We start from the raw sequence: 21525 nt of genomic DNA, 5'->3' as shown, positions 1-21525 counted from the left end.
CCCAGCACTGAGTCCTGCGTCACCCCACTAGTCACTGCCTGCCATTCTGAAAAGGACCCGTTTATCCCAGCTCTCTGCTTCCTGTCTGCCAACCAATTCTCTATGCACATCAGTACATTACCCCCAATACCATGTGCTTTAATTTTGCACAACAATCTCTTGTGTGAGACCTTGTGAAAAGCTTTTTGAAAGTCCAAATACACCACATCCACTGGTTCTCCCTTGTCCACTCTACAAGTTACATCCTCAAAAAATTCTAGAAGATTTGTCAAGCAGGATTTTGCTTTCATAAATTCAGGCTGACTTGGACCGATCCCATCACTGCTTTCCAAATGTGCTGCTATTTCATCTTTAATAATTGATTCCAACATTTTCCCCACTGTTGATGTCAGGCTAACCTGTCTATAATTACCCCTTTTCTCTCTCCCTCCCTTCTTAAAAAGTAGTGTTACGTTAGCTACCCTCCAGTCCATAGGAACCTATCCAGAGTCGATAGACTGTTGGAAAATGATCACCAATGCATCCACTATTTATAGGGCTACTTCCTTAAGTACTCTGGGATGCAGACTATCAGGCCGCGGGTTTTATCGGCCTTTAATCCCATCAATTTCCCTAACAAAATTTCCCGCCTAATAAGGATTTCCTTCAGTTCCTCCTTCACACTAGACCCTCAGTCCCCAATATTTCTGGAAAGTGATTTGTGTCTTCCTTTGTGAAGATAGAACCAAAGTATTTGTTTAACTGCTCTGCCATTTCTTTGTTCCCCATTATGAATTCACCTGAGTCTGACTGCAAGGGACCTACGTTTGTTTTCACTAATCTTTTTCTCTTCACATATCTATAGAAGCTTTTGCAGTCAGTTTTTATGTTCCCAGCAAACTTCCTCTCATACTCTATTTTCCCCCTCCTAATTGAACCCTTTGTCCTCCTCTGCTTAACCACAAAATTCTCCCAGTCCTCAGGTTTGCTGCTTTTTCTGGCCAATTTATATGCCTCTTCCTTGCTTTTAACACTATCCTTAATTTCCCTTGTTAGCCATGGTTGAGCCACCTTCCCCATTTTATTTTTACTTCAGACAGGGATATACAATTGTTGAAGTTCATCCATGTGATCTTTAAATGTTTGCCATTGCCTATCCACCATCAACCCTTTTAAATATCACTCGCCAGTCTATTCTAGCCAATTCACATCTCATACCATCGAAGTTACCTTTCCTTAAGTTCAGGACCCTAGTCTCTGAATTAACTGTGTCACTCTCCATCTTAATAAAGAATTCTATCATATTATGGTCACGAAAAATCGGCAGCCATTTCACTCCCAGCATGACCACCAATTTCCAATGGTAACACGGCTTAAGGGAAGGGACAATTTCGGCCCCTCTATGTCCTCCTGAAGTCTGTTACTAACCTCCTCATTGTTTACTACATTTCCGAGTTTTGTGTCAGCTGCAAACTTTGAAATTATGCGTTGTATACCCAAGTCCACATCATTAATATGTATCAAAAGGTGCAGTAGTGCTATACTGACCCCTGGGGAATACCACTGTATACTTCCCTCCAGTCTGAAATACAACTGTTCACCACTACTCTCCGCTATCTGTCCCTTAGCCAATTTCACATCCACACTGCCAGTATCCCTTTAATCCTTTTTTTGCAAACAAGTATATTATGTGCTAACTCATCAAATGCCTTTTCAAAGTCCATATACATAACATCAACCGCACTACCCTCATCAATCCTCTCTGCTACTTTATCAAAAAATGCAATCAAATTCGTCAAACATGATTAGCCTTTAACAAATCCATGCTAGCTTTCATTTATTAACCCATACTTTTCCAAGGGAAACTTAATTTTGTCCTGGATTATTGTCTTTAAAAGTTTCTCCATCACGAACTTTAGGCTGACTGGCCTGTAATTGCTGGGTTTATCCCGCTCTCCTTTTTTGAACAGGAGTATAACATTTTCAATCCTGCAGTCCTCTGGCATCACCCCCATATCTCAGGAGGATTGGAAGATTGTGGCCAGAGCCTCCACAATTTCCACCCTTACTTCCCTCAGTAACCTAAGATGCATCCCATCCAGGCCAAGTGAATCTCATCCAGACCAAGTAATTTTTCTACTTTGAGTACAACCAAACATTTAAATACTTCCTCTATTTTTATCCTATCCAATATTGCTACAGCCTCCTCCTTTACTGCTACATTGGCAGCATCCTCTTCTCTCTCTAATGAAGACAGATGCAAAGTACTAACTTGTCAAAAAATTTTATCTTTTAACACTCCTGTGAAGCACCTTGAGATGTTTTACTATGTTAAAGGTGCTATGTAAATACAAGTTGTTGTTGTTTATGTAGTAGTTCCTCAGCCATGCCCTTTGCCTCAACAAGATCTCCTTGTTGGTTCCTAATCAGCCCCACTGTTCCTTTTACTATTTATGTGTTCATAAAATACTTTTGAGTTTCTTTTATAAGTCAATCATCTATTCTCATATTCTCCCTTTGCTCCTCTTATTCACTTTTTTAGATCTCCTCTGTACTTTCTATATTTAGCTTGATTCTCTATTGTATTATGAATTTTACATTTGTTATAAGCCTTCTTTTTCTATTTCATTTTAATCTCAATATCGTTTGTCAGCCAGGGAGCTGTAGTTTTTGATGCCCTTCATTTCCTCCTCGTAGGAATGTGTCTATTCTGTATCCGCACCATATCCTCTTTGAAGGCCTTCTATTGTTCAATTACAGTTTTGCCTACCAATTTTTGATTCCAACTCACCTGTGCCAGATACTTTTTGGAATTTGGCCTCCTCCAATTAAGTATTTTTGTGCTTTATTGTTCCTTGTCCTTTTCCATAACTACTCTAAACCTGATTATATTATGCTTTTGATATTATGTTCACTGTTCCCCAAATGCTCCCCTACTGAAACATGCTCCACTTGCCCCACTTCATTCCCCATAACTAGATCCAGCACTTCCTCGTTAGGCTGGAAACACACTGATCCAGAAATTTGTCTTGTACACAACAAACTTTTACAAGGTGTCAGAACTGGGGTAGAAATTGTAGTTTTGAAGATCCCAGATTATTTGAGAATAGAAGGAAACATCTAAAAAGTTTGGAAAAATTGGATATATCACTTTAATATACATGTATATGAAAGACAAAGCAAAGTTCGGGACTGTACTATAGTGTATTAATTACTAAGGAAGTGATAGAGGTGCATAATTACGCATGGCGAGAGAGAGGATAAATGGAAACAAAGTTTTAATGAACAAGTTTGTGGAATATGTCATACCCCAGAAGAATAGTATATATAAAAGACGTGCCTAGTACCAGTTTTTAGGCTCTAGGAGAATGCTTTGATCAGTATGTAATAGATTTCAGGAAAAAGGACAAGTCTTGTGAGTACAGATTCTTCATGAACAAAATTGTTTTCAGTATAATAGATGATTAAGTCAGAGTCAAATGACTACGAGAAAAGAGTCAAAGAGGGGAGTTTATAACTCCCTCCACCTAACAGAAACAGGGTGATAGCTGAGTCAAAATTGAGGTGGTTGACTTTCCGCTCCGTTGCCACACCGAAGCCATTTTAACTCAGGCCTTACACTAGCTGATCCAGGCACCCTGCTGAATCAGTTGGGAGCCTCATTAATATGCAAATTATGGTCTTGTGATATACATAGTACCCCAATGCAGGTCTGAGGGTCTACTCAAAGGTATGTGTGCAGTGGCGCTCTGCTCGGTAAAACCTGGGGGTTGAGAGGAAGAGGCCCCAATAGGGTAGGATTCAAATTATGTTTGTGGAGACAGGAGGAGTAGGAGTGTCCCTCTGGGCCGCCATGAATAACCTTGGCTGCTCTTAGCTCCCCCCACGATTGGCACCCATCAAACATACATTCCTGCTAAACTGTTCGGCTTCCAGTTGTCCAATATTGCGTGGCTCAGAGCCAGCGAGCTTCAGTGGGATGGCCATTCAGAGTGTAAAGTTCACTGGGAACATGTTAATGAGACCTCACCCTCAAAATGGGCTGGCCACCCAATCGTTTACATCTCCCCTTAGATCCATCGAAGGCAGTTGATATATATAGAGCAACGGAAGCTAGCAAGTTCATCTATTGAATATTAGCAGTACTATAAGTAATGTGAGTGAAGCAAAGATGTTACTTTATGCAAATCAAGCTGGCCGACAACAGGTCATAGATTGTAATTACTCACATGGGGGAAACAAATATCCAACGTATGGCCAAATGTGTTGGCGGTGGATAAAATAAAACTATTTTCTAAGGTATGCAAAGTCAAAGCAAAACAATTCTTGTCAGACAAGCAAAGATTAGAAACAAAATTACATAGATCTAGAAAGCAGTTTGAGAGTGAGAATTAATTTTGTATGAATTTGATTCAGATAGGAATTGATGCTCCACAGTCGGCCGCAAAATGAACAACAGACCTGTTCATTTTAAGATCTATGTTATGCTGTGCCACAGTCAATTTAGAAGAAAGAAAGAAAGACTTGCATGTCAATCACGCCTTTCATGACCACCGGACATCTCGAAGCACTTTACAGCCAATGAAGTACTTTTAGAGTGCAGTCACTGTTGTAATGTGGGAAAATTTACAAAATTAGCATAAAATTGAGCAAGGCTAACACATAGTTGGTGATATACACTGATCACAACATCACAATGATAGGAAAACATAACATGGTGTAGGATCATAAATATAACTACCAATTTCTAGAATTTCAGTGCTGCAATAATATGGTGAGTACAGCCAATCCTTTGACTTATGTCAACTGTTAGGATTGACCAAACAAATTGAAGCAGTGACTGATGATAAATTCTTATGTGACACAGGTAGGCTTGTATTTTTAAAGGCATGGGTTGGAAAGCAGAGCATATAACTAAACGCAGACATTCAATTAGTCATGCATCCACAAAGGAAAATGATAGTTAAACTTTGTGATAAAGTACATGATGAGTTCAATAGAATGGCAAATCTTAGTACATCAAAGAAAGTCTAAGAACCAATTTAGTGGGTCAACAATATTGTGAAGATACTCACGTCAAACTGTGAATGAGTGAGAGTATGCCTCAGCCTAATAATTCAAAGGAATCTGTAGAAAAAGAACATTTTCCAATGTAGTCCGTAGAAGAAGTCACAGTTATCAGATACTAAAGTCTTTCATTCATTTGACGTAAATTATGGCTGCTGCCAAGTACAATTGGATGACGATTCATCAAAATTGGCCTTTTGGCAGCTATGTGTATGCTAGAAATTTTCCCATGCATGATGTCACCAATGCTAAGTGAAATTGAATGAATAGATGATATGCTGATTTGGGGAAGAACAAATGGAAGTATAACAAAGAGTCAGAAAAAAATTCTACGACAAATAAAACAATGCAACGTGAAGCAGAATGAGGAAATGCAAGTTCAAATTATTTGAAGTCAGTTCTGTGTAGCACACACTCAAGAACAGAAGGCCTTAAAGCTAATGAGAAAACACATGAACAAAAACAGCCAAAAAGACCTTCGATATTATCTTGATATGGTGAACTATTAGGCAAATGCATTTATCGTTTGTTAGACATCACAAAATGACCAAGAATGCAATTTGAAAAAGATACAGTTAGACTGATAGATTTGATGAACATTTTCAAGAGCTGCAATGTCTGCTGACTGAATGACCAGTTCTTTTTCTACAGCTTCATTCGAATTATTAGGCTGAGACATATTCTCACTCATTCACAATTTGATGTATCTTCACCAAATTGCATTAATATGATATGACCAAACTGGTGAGGATTAATGTGGTTGTTTCCATTTCAGAAATAGGCACAGACTACTAAAAGGACCGTGCATAGTGTACACTTTAGAAGCATTTACACCAACTCAGTGCAGTTATACCCAAATAGAGAAAAAGCCTGCAGCTGTAGTATCTGGATGCATAATTTACACAAGAAATTGTGTGATGGACAATTATCATAAAACTTTTGAGAAAATTATGAAAAAGCTGTTTCATGAAACCCCATCAAAACTAATGATCATGCAATTTATGTTGCTAAAGTACAGTTTGACATAAAATGCAAAAAAGAGGCACAGCTGAAGGGAGCCAATGCATTGAGTTGAAACTGCTTTCCTGAAAATGTTTGCAGAAATGAGAAAGATGATGAAATAACTATGTGCATAATATCCTGTCTCCTGATGGTACAAGAAAGAATAGAGATGATAACGAAAAATGTGAAGGTCCAGACATTACAAAAGTTGAAATCTAAAGTTGATTATGATTTACTACAATACTGAGACTTCTGAGATTAAATGGCTCGAGAAGAAAGATTGGATCGACTAGGCTTATATTCACTGGAATTTAGAAGAATGAAAGGGGAGCTCATAGAAACATATAAAATTCTGACGGGATTGGACAGGTTAGATGCAGGAAGAATGTTCCCGATGTTGGGGAAGTCCAGAACCAGGGGTCACAGTCTAAGGATAAGGGGTAAGCCATTTAGGACCGAGATGAGGAGAAACTTCTTCACTCAGAGAATTGTGAACCTGTGGAATTCTCTACCACAGAAAGTTGTTGAGGCCAGTTCATTAGACATATTCCAAAGGGAGTTAAATATGGCCCTTACAGCTAAAGGGATCAAGGAGTACGGAGAGAAAGCAGGAATGGGGTACTGAAGTTGCATGATTAGCCATGATCATATTGAATGGTGGTGCAGGCTCGAAGGGCCGAATGGCCTACTCCTGCACCTATTTTCTATGTTTCTATGTTTCCAGAAGAGGGATTTATCTTAAGTTACAAATATCTTGTGTTTTTTTTATTTGTTCCCAGGATGTGGGCGGCACTAGCAAAGCCAGCATCTATTGCCCATTACTAATTGCACTTGAAAAGGCGATGGTAACTTACCTTCTTGAACCATGTGGTGAAGGTATTCCCATAGTGCTGTTAGAGAGGGAATTCCAGGATTTTGACCCAGCGATGATGAAGGAACATGATATATTTCCAAGTCAGGATAGTGTGTGATTTTGAGGGGAATTGGAGGTGATGGTGTTCCCATGAGCCTACTACCCTTGTCCTTCTAGGTGATAGAGATTGTGGTTTCGGAGGTGCTGTTGAATAAGCCTTGGCGAGTTTCTGCAGTGCATCTTGTAGATGGTACATACTGCAGCTACAGTGTGCCAGTGATGGTGGTCATGAATGTTTAAGGTAGTGGATGGGGTGCCAATCAAGCGAGTTGCTTTGTCCTGGATGGTGTCGAGATTATTGAGTGTTGTTGCAGCTGCACTCATCCAGGCAAGTGGAGAGTATTCCATCACTCTCCTGAATTTTGCCATGTAGATGGTGGGAAGGCTTAGGGGAATCAAGAGATGAGACACTCGCCACAGAATACTCAGCCTCTGACCCGCTCACAGTATTTATGTGGATGGTCCATTTAAGTTTCTGGCCAATGGTGACCCTCAGGATGTGAATGGTTGAATATCAAGGGGCAGTGGTTAGGCTTTGAGATTATCATTGCCTGGCACTTGTGTGGTGCGAGCGTTACTTACCACTTATCAGCCCAAGCCTGAATGTCATCCAGGTCTTGCTGCATGCAGGAATGGACCACTTCATTATCTGAGGAGTTACAAATAGAACTGAACACTGTGCAATCACCAACGAACATCCCCAGTTCTGACTTTATGAAGGAGGGAAGTTCATTGATGAAGCAGCTGAAGATGGTTGGGCCTAGGACACTGCCCTGAGGAACTCCTGCAGCGATGCCCTGGGGCTGTGATGATTGATCTCCAACAACCACAACCATCTTTCTATGATACAATCCTGAAAAACACTTATGTTGATACAAATACATCAAAACCAGCAAAGAGTTGAAAAATTAAAAAACTTAGCATGACGTGTGTTCTTTGGGCATGGTATGTTGTCAGTGTCCAACATGCAATACATACAGAAGGAAAGTGTGCAAAGAGCCAATTAATGCACATGACAAACCAAGTCAAACTGTCACATAAAGTATGCACTGATATATTTGAATTTAATTTAAATCAATATTTAATCATTGTAAACTACTTTTCAAATTTTTTGAACTTAATGGGTTAATCAATACCATCAGTTGAAATGTGATTGCACATTACAAGCAGAAGATTGCCCGATATGGTATCCCAATTTCAGATAATGGACCCCGGTCTGTAAATATGGAATTCAGAAAATGTTGGTCATTCAACCGTACAACCTCATCACCAAAGTATTACAATTCAATGGGAAAGCAGAATAAGCTGTTCAAGCTGTAAAAAACCTGTTGAAAAACCAAAAGGTCAAGCTGCACGCCTAGTCTGGCTTGATTGTTTGACATTCCTGACGATGGTAGAGTGATACCAGCATAATCACTAATAGGCTGCAGAATGAAATAAAATTTCACACCTCAGAGCAACTGCTCAAAGCAAAAACTATCAAGAGTTTCACATTTATCATCATAGGCAGTCCCTCGAAATTGAGGAAGATTTGCTTCCACTCTAAAAGTGAGTTCTCAAGTCCAATGTTCAGTCCAATACGGGAATTACAGTCTCTGTCACAGGTGGGGCAGACAGTGGTTGAAGGAAAGGGTGGGTGAGGAGTCTGGTTTGCCGCACGCTCCTTCCGCTGTCTGCACTTGATTTCCACATGCTCTTGGCGACAAGACTCGAGGTGTTCAGCGCACTCCCGGATGCTCTTTCTCCATTTTGGCCGGTCTTGGGCCTGGGATTCCCAGGTGCTGGTGGGGATGTTGCACTTTATCAAGGAGGCTTTGAGAGTGTCCTTGAAATGTTTCCTCTGCCCACCTGGGGCTCGCTTGCTGTGTCGGAGCTCTGAGTAGAGTGCTTGCTTAGGGAGTCTCATGTCGGGTATGTGGTCGATGTGGCTCACCCAACGGAGCTGGTCGAGCGTGCTTCAATGTTGGCCTGAGCGAGAACATTGACGTTGGTGCATTTATCCTCCCAGTACATTTGCAGGATCTTGAGGAGGCAGTGCTGGGGGTACTTCTCCAGCGCTTTGATATGTCTGCTGTATATAGTCCAATCTCTGAGCCATACAGGAAGATTACTACTGCCCTGTAGACCATAAGCTTGGTGCCAGATTTAAGGTCCTTGTCGTCAAACACTCTCTTTCTCAGTCAACTGAACGCTAGCACACTGGAGGCAGTGTTGGATCTCATCATCGATGTCTGCTCTTGCTGAAAGTAGGCTCCCGAGGTATGGAAAATGGTCCACGTTGTCCAAGGCCGCGCCATGGATTTTGGATAACCGGGGGGCAGTGCTGTGTAGTGGAGTCAGGTTGGTGGAGGACATTTGTCTTATGGATGTTTAGTGTAAGGCCCATGCTTTGGTACGCCTCGGTGAAGATGTTGACGATGGCTTGGAGTTCGGCCTTTGAGTGTGCGCAGATGCAAGCGCCATCCGTATACTGTAGTATGATGACAGAGGATGGAATGAACTTGGATCTAGCCTGGAGGTGGCGTAAGTTGAACAGGTTCCCATTGGTTCTACAGTTTAGTTCCACTCCAGCGGGGGGGCCTATTGAAAGTGAGATGAAGCACTGCAGCAAGGAAGATCTAGAAGAGTGTTGATGCGATGACGCAGCCCTGCTTGACCCCGGTCCCGACGTGGAATGGGTCTGTGGTGGATCCTTCGGTCAGGATCACGGCTTTCATGTCATCATGGAGCAGGCGGAAGATAGTGACAAACTTTTGGGGGCAGCCGAAATGGAGGAGGACGCTCCATAGTCCCTCATGGTTGACAGTGTCAAAGGCCTTTGTGAAGGCCATATACAAGGGTTGATGTGTCCCCTGCATGTCCCTTGTAGTTGTCGCACGGTGAAGATCATGTCCATTGTAACCCTTGGTGGGCGGAATCTGCATTGTGACTTTGCGAGGAGCTCTTCAGCCACAGGGAAAAGATGATTGAGGAGGATTATTGTGATGACTTTCCCAGTGGCCGACAGCAGGGCGATTCCTCTGTAGTTACCGCAGTTGGAATTGTCGCTGTTTTTGAAAATGGTCACGACTGCGGCATTTCTGAGATCTCCTGTCTTGCTCTCCTCCTTCCAGATAAGAGAGACGAGATCGTGCATTCATGCCAATAGTGCTTCACCGCCATACTTTAGTGCCTCGGTGGAGATTCCATCTGCTCCTGTGGACTTAACATAGAACATAAGAAATAGGAGCAGGAGCAGGCCACACAGCACCTCGTGCCTGCTCCGCCATTCAATACAATCATGGCTGATCTGATCATGATCTCAGGTCCACTTCCCTGCCCGCTCCCCATAACTGCCTTATTCCCTTATCGGTTAAGAAACTGTCTATCTCTGTCTTAAATTTATTCAATTACCCAGCTTCCACAGCTCTCTGAGGCAGCGAATTCCACAGATTTACAACCCTCTGAGAGAAGAAATTCCTCCTCATCTCAGTTTTAAATGGGTGGCCCCTTATTCTAAGATTATGCCCTCTAGTTCTAGTCTGCCATATCAGTGGAAACATCCTCTCTGCATCCATCTTGTCTAGCCCCCTCATAATCTTAGATGTTTCGATAAGATCACCTCTCATTCTTCGGAATTCCAATGAGTAGCAGGCCCAACCTACTCAACCTTTCCTCATAAGTCAACTCCCTCATCTCCAGAATCAACCTAGTGAACCTTCTCTGAACTGCCTCCAATGCAAGTATATCTTTTCTTAAATATGGAAACAAAATATGGAAAAGACATTAATGTGCAAAGTTAAAGCACATGGGATTGGGTGTAGTGTGCTCACGTGGATTGAGAAATGGTTGTCAGACAGGAAGCAAAGAGTAGGAGTAAATGGATAGTTTTTAGAATGTCAGGCAGTGGGGTACCGCAAGGTTCTGTGCTGGGGCCCCAGCTGTTTACATTGTACATTAATGATTTAGACGAGGGGATTAAATGTAGTATCTCCAAATTTGCGGATGACACTAAGTTGGGTGGCAGTGTGAGCTGCGAGGAGGATGCTATGAGGCTGCAAAGTGACTTGGATAGGTTAGGTGAGTGGGCAAATGCATGGCAGATGAAGTATAATGTGGATAAATGTGAGGTTATCCACTTTGGTTGTAAAAACAGACTATTATCTGAATGGTGACAGATTAGGAAAATGGGAGGTGCAACGAGATCTGGGTGTCATGGTATATCAGTCATTGAAGGTTGGTATGCAGGTACAGCAGGCAGTTAAGAAAGCAAATGGCATGTTGGCCTTCATAGCGAGGGGATTTGAGTACAGAGGCAGTGGGTGCTACTACAGTTGTACAGGGCCTTGGTGAGGCTACACCTGGAGTACTGTGTACAGTTTTAGTCTCCTAACTTGAGGAAGGACATTCTTGCTGTTGAGGGAATGCAGCGAAGGTTCACCAGACTGATTCCCAGGATGGCTCTACTGACATATCAAGAAAGACTGGATCAACTGGACTTGTATTCACTGGAGTTCAGAAGAATGAGAGGGGATCTCATAGAAACGTTTACAATTCTGACGGGTTTTGACAGTTTAGATGCAGGAAGAATGTGCCCAATGTTGGGGAAGTCCAGAACCAGGGGTCACAGTCGAAGGGTAAGGGGTAAGCCATTTAGGACCGAGATGAGGAGAAACTTCTTCACCCAGAGAGTGGTGAACCTGTGGAATTCTCTACCACAGAAAGTTGTTGAGGCCAATTCACTAAATATATTCAAAAAGGAGTTACTACTAGGAGGATCAAGGGGTATGGCAAGAAAGCAGGAATGGGGTACTGAGGTTGCATGTTCAGCCATGAACTCATTAAATGGCGGTGCAGGCTCGAAGGGCCGAATGGCCTACTCCTGCACCTATTTTCTATGTTTTTATGTTTCTATGAAAACTATACGCACTATTCTCGGTGTAGCTTCACCAATACCCTGTATAACTTTACCAAGACTGCCCTGTTTTTAGACTCCATTCCCTTTGCAATAAAGGCCAAGATTCAGTTGGCCTTCCTGATTACTTGCTGTACCTGTATACTATACTTTTGTGTTTCATGCACAAGTACCCCCAGGTCCCGCTGAACTGCACTTGGCAAATTTTCTCCATTGAAATAATAACTTGCTCTTTGATTTTTTTCTGCCAAAGTGCATGACCTCACACTTTCCAACATTATACTACATCTGCCAAATTTTTGCCCACTCACTTAGCTTGTCTATATCCTTTTGCAGGTTTTTTGTGTCCTCCTCACACATTGCTTTGCTTCCCATCTTTATATCATCAGCAAACATGGCTACGTTATACTCGTTCCCTTCATTCAAGTCGTTAATATCGATTGTAAATAGTTGGGGTCCTTGCACTGATCCTTGCGGCACCCGACTAGTTATTAGAAACATAAGGCCCAAGTTTCCACAAGAAAAAAACGGGCGCCCCTCCGAGCTGGGCGCCTGTTTTTCGCGCCTAAAACGGCGCCTAAAAAAATCCTCGGTATTCTCCACCTACTTACAGGTCCTCTGGCCCTCAGCGCAGCCAGCACGAGCCGTGGGGGGGGCGGAGCCAGGTCCCGGTGCTGAAAACAGTGCCGGGACCTCTGCACATGCGCGCTACAGTCGGCACGCAAGTGCAGTAACTCCAGGCGCCGAACTGTGTGGGAGGGGCCCGAAGCACGCAGCCCCTAGCCCTGGCTGAATGGCCTCACTGGGGCTGCGTGGATAAGGCTCCTCCCACGGCCAGCTCCTGCTCCCTGCCCCTGACAAGACCCGACACCCGCTCCCCCCCGCCGACCAGACCCGACCCGACACCCGCTCCCCCCTCCCCCCCGCCGCCGACCAGACCCGACCCGACCCGACACCCGCTCTCCCCCCACCCCCGACTGACCCGACCTGACGACCCGCGCTCCTGTTCCCCGACCCGCCCCGCCCCCCCCCCCCGCACCCCACTGGACCCGACTCCCGACTCCCGGACTGGATCTGATCCGACCTGACCTCTCCCTTCCCCACCCCCCCCCACTCTCTCTCTCTCTCCCTCTCTCCCCCTCTCTCTCTCTCCCTCCCTCCCCCTCTCTCTCTCTCTCCCTCCCTCCCCCTCTCTCTCTCTCTCCCTCCCCCTCTCTCTCTCTCTCCCTCTCTCTCCCTCCCTCCCTCTCTCTCTCTCTCTCTCTCCCTCCCTCCCTCCCGTCTCTCTCTCTCCCTCCCTCCCCTCTCTCTCTCTCTCCCTCCCTCCCTCTCTCTCTCCCTCCATCCCTCCCCTCTCTCTGCCCCTCCCTCCCTCCCCTCTCTCTCCCTCCCTCCCTCCCCCCACTCTCTCTCCCTCCCTCCCCCCCCTCTCTCTCTCCCTCCCTCTCTCTCTCTCTCTCTCTCTCCCCCTCCCGCTCAGCGACACGAACGGCTGCACTTTCACACAGGTAGGAAGATGGTTTATTTAATCTTTTCTTGGCTTATAAATGTTTATTCAGGTTGGATTTATTTGTATAATATTTGTAGAAGTATAAATAAGGATTTATTGTCGAATTTAATGAGTTCCCTTCCCCCCCCCTCCCCCCCACCTCGTTCTGGACGCCTAATTTGTAACCTGCGCCTGATTTTTTAATGTGTAGAACAGGTTTTTTCAGTTCTACAAAAATCTTCACTGGCTCCATTCTACTTTAGTTTGGAGTACATTTTCACTGTGGAAACTTTGAAATCAGGCGTCAGTGGCCGGACACGCCCCCTTTTGAAGAAAAAATTCTGTTCTAAACTAGAACTGTTCTACCTTACCAGAACTGCAGAAAAAAAAATGTGGAGAATTGCGATTTCTAAAATAGTCCGTTCTCCACCAGTTGCTCCTAAAAATCAGGCGCGAATCATGTGGAAACTTGGGCCCATAGAAACATAGAAAATAGGTGCAGGAGCATTCCTGCCTGCACCAACATTCAATAAGATCATAGCTCACCTCAGTACCCTTTTCCTGCTTTCTCTCCATACCCTTGATACCTTTAGCCGTAAGGGCCATATCTAACTCCCTCCTGAATATAGCCAATGAACTAGCATCAACAACTCTCTGCGGTAGGGAATTCTACAGGTTAACAACTCTCTGAGAGAGGAAGTTACTCCTCATCTCAGTCCTAAATGGCTTACCCCTTATCCTTAGACTGTGTCCCCTGGTTCTGGACTTCGCCTACATCGTGAACATTCTTCCTGCATCTAACCTGTCCAGTCCCATCAGAATTTTATATGTTTCTATGAGATCCCCTCTCATCCTTCTAAATTCCAGTGAATAAAGGCCCAGTCGATCCAGTCTCTCCTCATATGTTAGTCCTGCCACCCTGGGAATCAGTCTGGTGAACCTTCGCTGCACTCCTTCAATAGCAAGAATGTCCTTCCTTAGATTAGGAGACCAAAACTGAATACAATATTCCAGGTGAGGCCTCACCAAGGCCTGTACAACTGCAGTAAGACCTCCCTGCTCCTATACTCAAAACCCCTAGCTATGAAGGCCAACATGCCATTTGCTTTCTTCACCGCCTGTTGTACCTGCATGCCAACTTTCAATGACTGATGCACTATGACACCCAGGTCTCATTGCACCTCCCCTTTTCCTAATCTGTTGCCATTCAGACAATATTCTGCCTTTTTGTTTTTGTCCCCAAAGTGGATAACCTCACATTTATCCACATTATACTGCATCTGCCATGCATTTGCCCACTCACCTAATCTATCCAAGTCACCCTGCAACCTCTTAGCGTCCTCCTCACAGCTCACACTACCACCCAATTTAGTGTCATCTGCAAATTTGGAGATATTACACTCAATTCCCTCATCCAAATCATTAATGTATATTGTAAAGAGCTGTGGTCCCAGCACTGAGCCCTGCGGCACCTCACTAGTCACTGCCTGCCATTCTGAAAAGGACCCGTTTATCCCGACTCTCTGCTTCCTGTCTGCCAACCAGTTCTCTATCCATGTCAGTACATTACCCCCAATACCATGTGCTTTAATTTTGCACACTAATCTCTTGTGTGGGACCTTGTCAATAGCCTTTTGAAAGTCCAAATACACCACATCCACTGGTTCTCCCTTGTCCACTCTACAAGTTACATCCTCAAAAAATTCCAGAAGAATTGTCAAGCATGATCTCTCTTTCATAAATCTATGTTGACTTGGACCGATCCTGTCACTGCTTTCCAAATGCTCTGTTATTTCATCTTTAATAATTGATTCCAACATTTTCCCCACTAGTGATGTGAGGCTAGCCGGTTATAATTACCTGTTTTCTCTCTCCCTCCTTTATTAAAAAGTGATGTTTCATTAGTTACCCTCCAGTCCATAGGAACTGATCCAGAGTCGATAGATTGTTGGAAAATGATCACCAATGCATCCACTATTTCTAGGGCTACTTCCTTAAGTACTCTGGGATGCAGACTATCAGGCCCCGGGGATTTATCAGCCTTCAATCCCATCAATTTCCTGAATACAAGTACCTGCCTAATAAGGATATCCTTCAGTTCCTTCTTCTCACTCGACCCTCGGTCCCTTGTATTTCCGGAAGGTATTTGTGTCTTCCTTCGTGAAGACAGAACCAAAGTACTTGTTCAATTGGTCTGCTATTTCTTTGTTCCCCATTATAAATTCACCAGAATCTGACTGCAAGGGACCTATGTTTGTCTTCACTAATCTTTTTCTCTGCACATATCTATAGAAGCTTTTGCAGTCAGTTTTTATGTTCCCGGCAAGCTTCCTCTCATACTCTATTTTCCACCTCTTAATTAAACCCTTTGGCCTCCTCTGCTGAATTCTAAATTTCTCCCAGTCCTCAGGTTTGCTGCTTTTTCTGGCCAATTTATATGCCTCTTCCTTGGATTTAACGCTATCCCTAATTTCCCTTGTTCGCCACGGTTGAGCCACCTTCCCCGTTTTAGTTTTACTCCAGACAGGGATGTACAATTGTTGAAGCTCATCCATGTGATTTTAAAATGTTTGCCATTGCGTATCCATCGTCAACCCTTTAAGTATCACTCGCCAGTCTATTCTAGCCAATTCACGTCTCATACCATCGAAGTTACCTTTCCTTACGTTCAGGACCCTAGTCTCTGAATTGACTGTGTCACTCTCCATCATAATAAAGAATTCTACCATATTATGGTCACTCTTCCCCAATGGGCCTCGCACAACAAGATTGCTAATTAGTCCTTTCTCATTACACATCACCCAGTCTAAGGTGGCAAGTCCTCTAGTTGGTTCCTTGACATATTGGTCCAGAAAACCATCCCTAATACACTCTAGGAAATCCTCCTCCACCGTATTGCTACCAGTTTGGTTAGCCCAATCTATATGTAGATTAAAGTCGTCCATGATGACTGCTGTACCATTATTGCACGCATCCCTAATTTCTTGTTTTATGCTGTCCACAACTTCACAACTACTGTTTGGTGGTCTGTACACAACTGCCACTTGCGTTTTCTGCCCTTTGGTATTCTGCTGCTCTACCCATACAGATTCCACATCATCCAAGCTAATGTCCTTCCTTACTATTGCTTTAATTTCCTCTTTATCCAGCAACGCTTCCCCACCTCCTTTTCCTTTCTGTCTATCCTTCTTGAATGTTGAATACCCCAGGATGTTGAGTTCCCACCCTGGAGCCATGTCTGTGTGATGCCAATTATATCATATTAATTAATTGCTGCCTGTGCAGTTAATTCATCCACCTTATTATGAATACTCCTTACATTGAGGCACAGAACCTTCAGGCTTGTCTTTTTAACACACTTTGCCCTTTTAGAATTTTTCTGCAATGTGGCCCTTTTTGTTTTTTGCCTTGGGTTTCTCTGCCCTCCACTTTTACTTTTCTTCTTCCTATTTTTTGCTTCTGCCCCCATTCTACTTCCCTCTGTCTCCCTGCATAGGTGCCATATTAGTTTAACCCCTCCTAACAGCACTAGCAAACACTTCCCCTATCACATTGGTTCCAGTCCTGCCCAGGTGCAGACCGTCCAGTTTTTACTGGTCCCACCTCCCCCAGAACTGATTCCAATGTCCCAGGAATTTGAATCCCTCCCTTCTGCACCACTCCTCAAGCCACGTATTCATCTGAACTATCCTGCGATTCCTACTCTGACTAGCACATGGCTCTGGTAGCAAACCTGAGATTACTACCTTTGAGATCCTACTTTTTAATTTAACTCCTAGTTCCCTAAATTCAGTTTGTAGGACCTTATCCTGTTTTTTACCTATATCATTGGTACCTATATGCACTACGACAACTGGCTGTTCACCCTCCCCCTTCAAAATGTCCTGCTGATTGCCAACCTGAGGATAAACAGTTTATCCTGACTCTCTGTTTTCTTTTAGTTAGCCAATCCTCTATCCATGCTAATATATTACCCCCAACCCCGTGAATTTTTATCTTGTGCAGTAACCTTTTACGTGGCACCTTGTCAAGTACCTTCTGGAAGTCCAAATACACCACAACCACTGGTTTCCCCTTTATCCACCCTGTTCTTTACATCCTTTAGGGGCTAGAGTGGGCGGGGGGGGGGGTACTTAACACAATCACAATCACTAAGGAGGTGGTACTCAGTAAGATAATGGGATTAAAGGCAGATAAATCCCCTGGACCTGATGGATTGCATCCTAGGGTCTTCAGAGAAGTAGCGGCAGGATTTGTGGATGCATTGGTTGTAATTTACCAAAATTCCCTGGATTCTGGGGAGGTCCTAGCAGATTGGAAAACTGCAAATGTAACGCCACTATTTAAAAAAGGAGGCAGACAAAAAACAGGAAACTATAGACCAGTTAGCCTAACATCTGTGGTTGGGAAAATGTTGGAGTTCATTATTAAATAAGCAATAGCAGGACATTTGGAAAAGCAAAATTCGGTCAGACAGAGTCAGCATGGATTTATGAAGGGGAAGTCATGTTTGACAAATTTGCTGGGGTTCTTTGAGGATGTAATGAACAGGGTACATAAAGGGGAAGCAAGTGGATGTGGTGCATTTGGACTTCCAGAAGGGATTTGACAAGTTGCCACATAAAAGGTTACTGCACAAGATAAAATTTCACAGGGTTGCGGGTAGTATATTAGCATGGATAGAGGATTGGCTAACTAACAGAGAACAGAGGGTTGGGATAAATGGTTCATTCTCTGGTTGGCAACCAGTAACTAGTGGGTGCCGCAGGGATCAGTGCTGGGACCCCAACTATTTACAATCTATATTAACGACTTGGAAGAAGGGACTGAGTGTAATGTAGCCAAGTTTGCTGATGATATAAAGATGGGAGGAAAAGCAATGTGTGAAGAGGACATAAAAAATCTGCAAAAGGACATAGACAGGCTAAGTGAGTGGGAAAAAATTTGGCAGATGGAACATAATGTCGGAATGTGTGAGGTTATGCACTTTGGCAGAAAAAAATCAAAGAGCAAGTTATTATTTTAATGGAGAAAGATTGCAAAGTGCTGCAGTACAGTGGGACCTGGAGGTACTTGTGCATGAAACACAAAAGTTAGTATGCAGGTACAGCAAGTGATCAAGAAAGCCAATGGTATCTTGGCCTTTATTGCAAAGGGGATGGAGTATAAAAGCAGGGAAGTCTTGCTATAGCTATATAAGGTATTGGTGAGGTCACACCTAGAATACTGCATGCACTTTTGCGTTCCATATTTACGAAAGGTTTTACTTGCTTCGGAGGCAGTTCAGAGAAGGTTAACGAGGTTGATTCCGGGAATGAGGGGGTTGACTTATGAGGAAAGGTTGAGTAGGTTGGGCCTCTACTCATTGGAATTCAGTAGAATGAGAGGTGATCTTATTGAAACGTATAAGATTATGAGGGGTCTACGCAAGGTGGATGCAGAGAGGCTGTTTCCATTGATGGGGGAGACTAGAACTAGAGGGCATGATCTCAGAATAAGGGGCCGCCCAGTTAAAACAGAGATGAGGAGAAATTTCTTCTCTCAGAAGGTTGTAAATCTGTGGAATTCGCTGCCTCAGAGAGCTGTGGAAGCTGGGACATTGAATAAATTTAAGACAGCAATAGACAGTTTCTTAAATGATAAGGGGCTAAGGGGCTATGGGGAGCGGGCGGGGCAGTGTAGCTGAGTCCTTGATCAGATCCACCATGATCTTATTGAATGGCGGAGCAGGCTCGAGGGGCCGTATGGCTTACTCCTGTTCCTATTTCTTATGTTCTTATGTTCTCATCCTCAAAGAATTCCAGCAAATTTGTCAAACATGACTTCCCCTTCATAAATTCAAGCTGACTCTGCCTGACCGAATTATGCTTTTCCAAAAGTCCTGCTACCGCTTCTTTAATAATGGACTCCAACATTTTCCCAACCACAGATGTTATGTTAACTGGTCTATTGTCTCCTGCTTTTTGTCTGCCTCCTTTTTTAAATAGGGGCGTTACATTTGCAGTTTTCCAATCTGCTGGGACCTCCCCAGAATTCAGGGAATTTTGGTAAATTACAACCAATGCATCCACTATCCCTGCCGCTACTTCTCCTTCTGCCTTGTTATTCTTGAGCTGACGGATGGCCTTTTTTACCTCGTGCAGGGCTGGGGTTTTGCTGAGATGGTGGCGGTTAGCATGCTGCGGACTAGAGTTGATGACACTCGCGCCGAAGACAGAGTCTCGGTTAAGGATATCGTTGAAGTGTTCCTTCCAGCGGGCACTGGCTGCCTTGGTGTCCTTGATGAGTGCCTCTCTGTTCTTGGCCAGCAGTCGGGTGGGGCCTTGGCTGCTTGGGCCGTAGATGGTCTTCACTGCGCCAAAGAATCCTCGCATGTCGTGGTTGTCAGCCAGCTGCTGGATCTCCTGTCCTTTCTCCATCCACCATCTCTTCTTTAGATCGCGGGTTTTTTGTTGGACCTTGGCCTTCAGTCGTCTGTAGAGCTGCTTTGCTGCTCCCGAGTTGGGTTGCTGCTTTAAGTTCAGAAATGCCTTGCGCTTACGGCTTATTAGCTCCTGGATCTCCTGGTCATTCTTGTTAAACCAGTCTTGGTGTTTCCGGTTCAGTGACCAAGCATCTCTTCGCAGGCACTGTTTATAGAGGCCTTGAGGACAGACCAGGTGCTGTGGGTACTCTGCGTCTCGGGGTCATCGAGGGTCGCCAGGTTGGCAGTGAGGCGCTGGTTGTATAGGGCTTTCTTTACTGGGTCTTTGAGTGCCCCTCGTTGATTTTCCTGTGGCATTGTTTCTGTTGCCATCGCTGTTTTGGGGCGATGTTGATATTAATGACTGAGTGGATTAGGCGGTGGTCTGTCCAGCAGTCATTGGCTCCTGTCATGGTGATGCGCACATCCTTGCGGTTCCTCGCTCGGACAATGACGTAGTCGAGCAGGTGCCAGTGCTTGGAGCGAGGGTGTTGCCACGAAGCGTTATACTTGTTGCTCTGATGGAACAAGGTGTTGGTGATGACACGGTCATGTTCCAGGCATTTTGTCAACCCATCTCTGACGATCATGCCTCCCCAGAGGTCTATGTCCATACTAACTCTGGCATTGAAGATGCCAAGGAGGATCAGTTTGTCATGTGTGGGGACTCGGGACAGGGATTGTTCGAGGCTGGAGTAGGATTCTTCTTTGGTCTCATCTGTTGTGTCGAGTGTTGGGACATACGCGCTGATGACTGTGGTGTATTGGTTCCGGGCTACGGTGAGCTGGAGAGTCATGAGACATTTGCTTATCCTGCAGGGGGAGCCTTTGAGATGGTCCACCAGCTCATTCTTGATGGCGAAGTTAACTCCATGGAGGCGGCATTATTCTTCTGGTTCTTCTTCATGGCAGTTCAAATACAATAAGTTACAGCAACACCAACAACTTGTATTTATATAGCACCTTTAATGTAATGAAACATCCCAACGCACTTCAGAGGAGTACTATGACAAAAAAATGGACACCGAGCCACATAAGGAGAAATTAGGCCAGGTGACCAAAAGCTTGGTCAAAGAGGTAGGTTTTAAGGAGCATTTTAAAGGAGGAAAGAGAGGTAGAGATGCAGACAGGCAGGGAATTCCAGAGCATAGGGCCTAGGCAACAGAAGGCACGGCCACCAATGGTTGAGCAATTATAATCAGGGATGTTCAAGAGGGCAGAATTAGAGGAGCACAGATATCTTGGGGGCTTGTGGGGCTAAAGGAAAGGTAGGGAGGGGCGAGGCCATGGACAGATTTGAAATCAAGGACGAAAATTTTGAAATCGAGGCATTGCTTAACCGTGAGCTAATGTAGCTAAACGAGCACAGGGGTGATGGGTGAACGGGACTTGGTGCGAGTTAGGACACAGGCAGCAGAGTTTCAGATCACCTCAAGTTTACGAAGGGTAGAATGTGGGAGGCCAACCAGGAGTGCATTGGAATAGTCAAGTCTAGAGGTAACAAAGGCATGGATGAAGGTTTCAGAAGCGGATGAGCTGAGGCAGGACGGAGACGGGTGATGTTACGGTGGTGGAACTAGGTGATCTTAGTTATGCTGCCAATATGTGGTCGAAAGCTCATTTCAGGGTCAAGTATGACACCAAGGTTGCAAACAGTATGGTTCAATTTCAGACAGAAGTTGGGCATAGGGATGGAGTCAGTGTCTAGGGAGCGGGGA

Source organism: Pristiophorus japonicus, chromosome 2, assembly GCF_044704955.1.
Source record: "Pristiophorus japonicus isolate sPriJap1 chromosome 2, sPriJap1.hap1, whole genome shotgun sequence".
NCBI classification, from domain to species: domain Eukaryota; kingdom Metazoa; phylum Chordata; class Chondrichthyes; family Pristiophoridae; genus Pristiophorus; species Pristiophorus japonicus.
Note: the sequence above shows the minus strand (reverse complement) of the source record.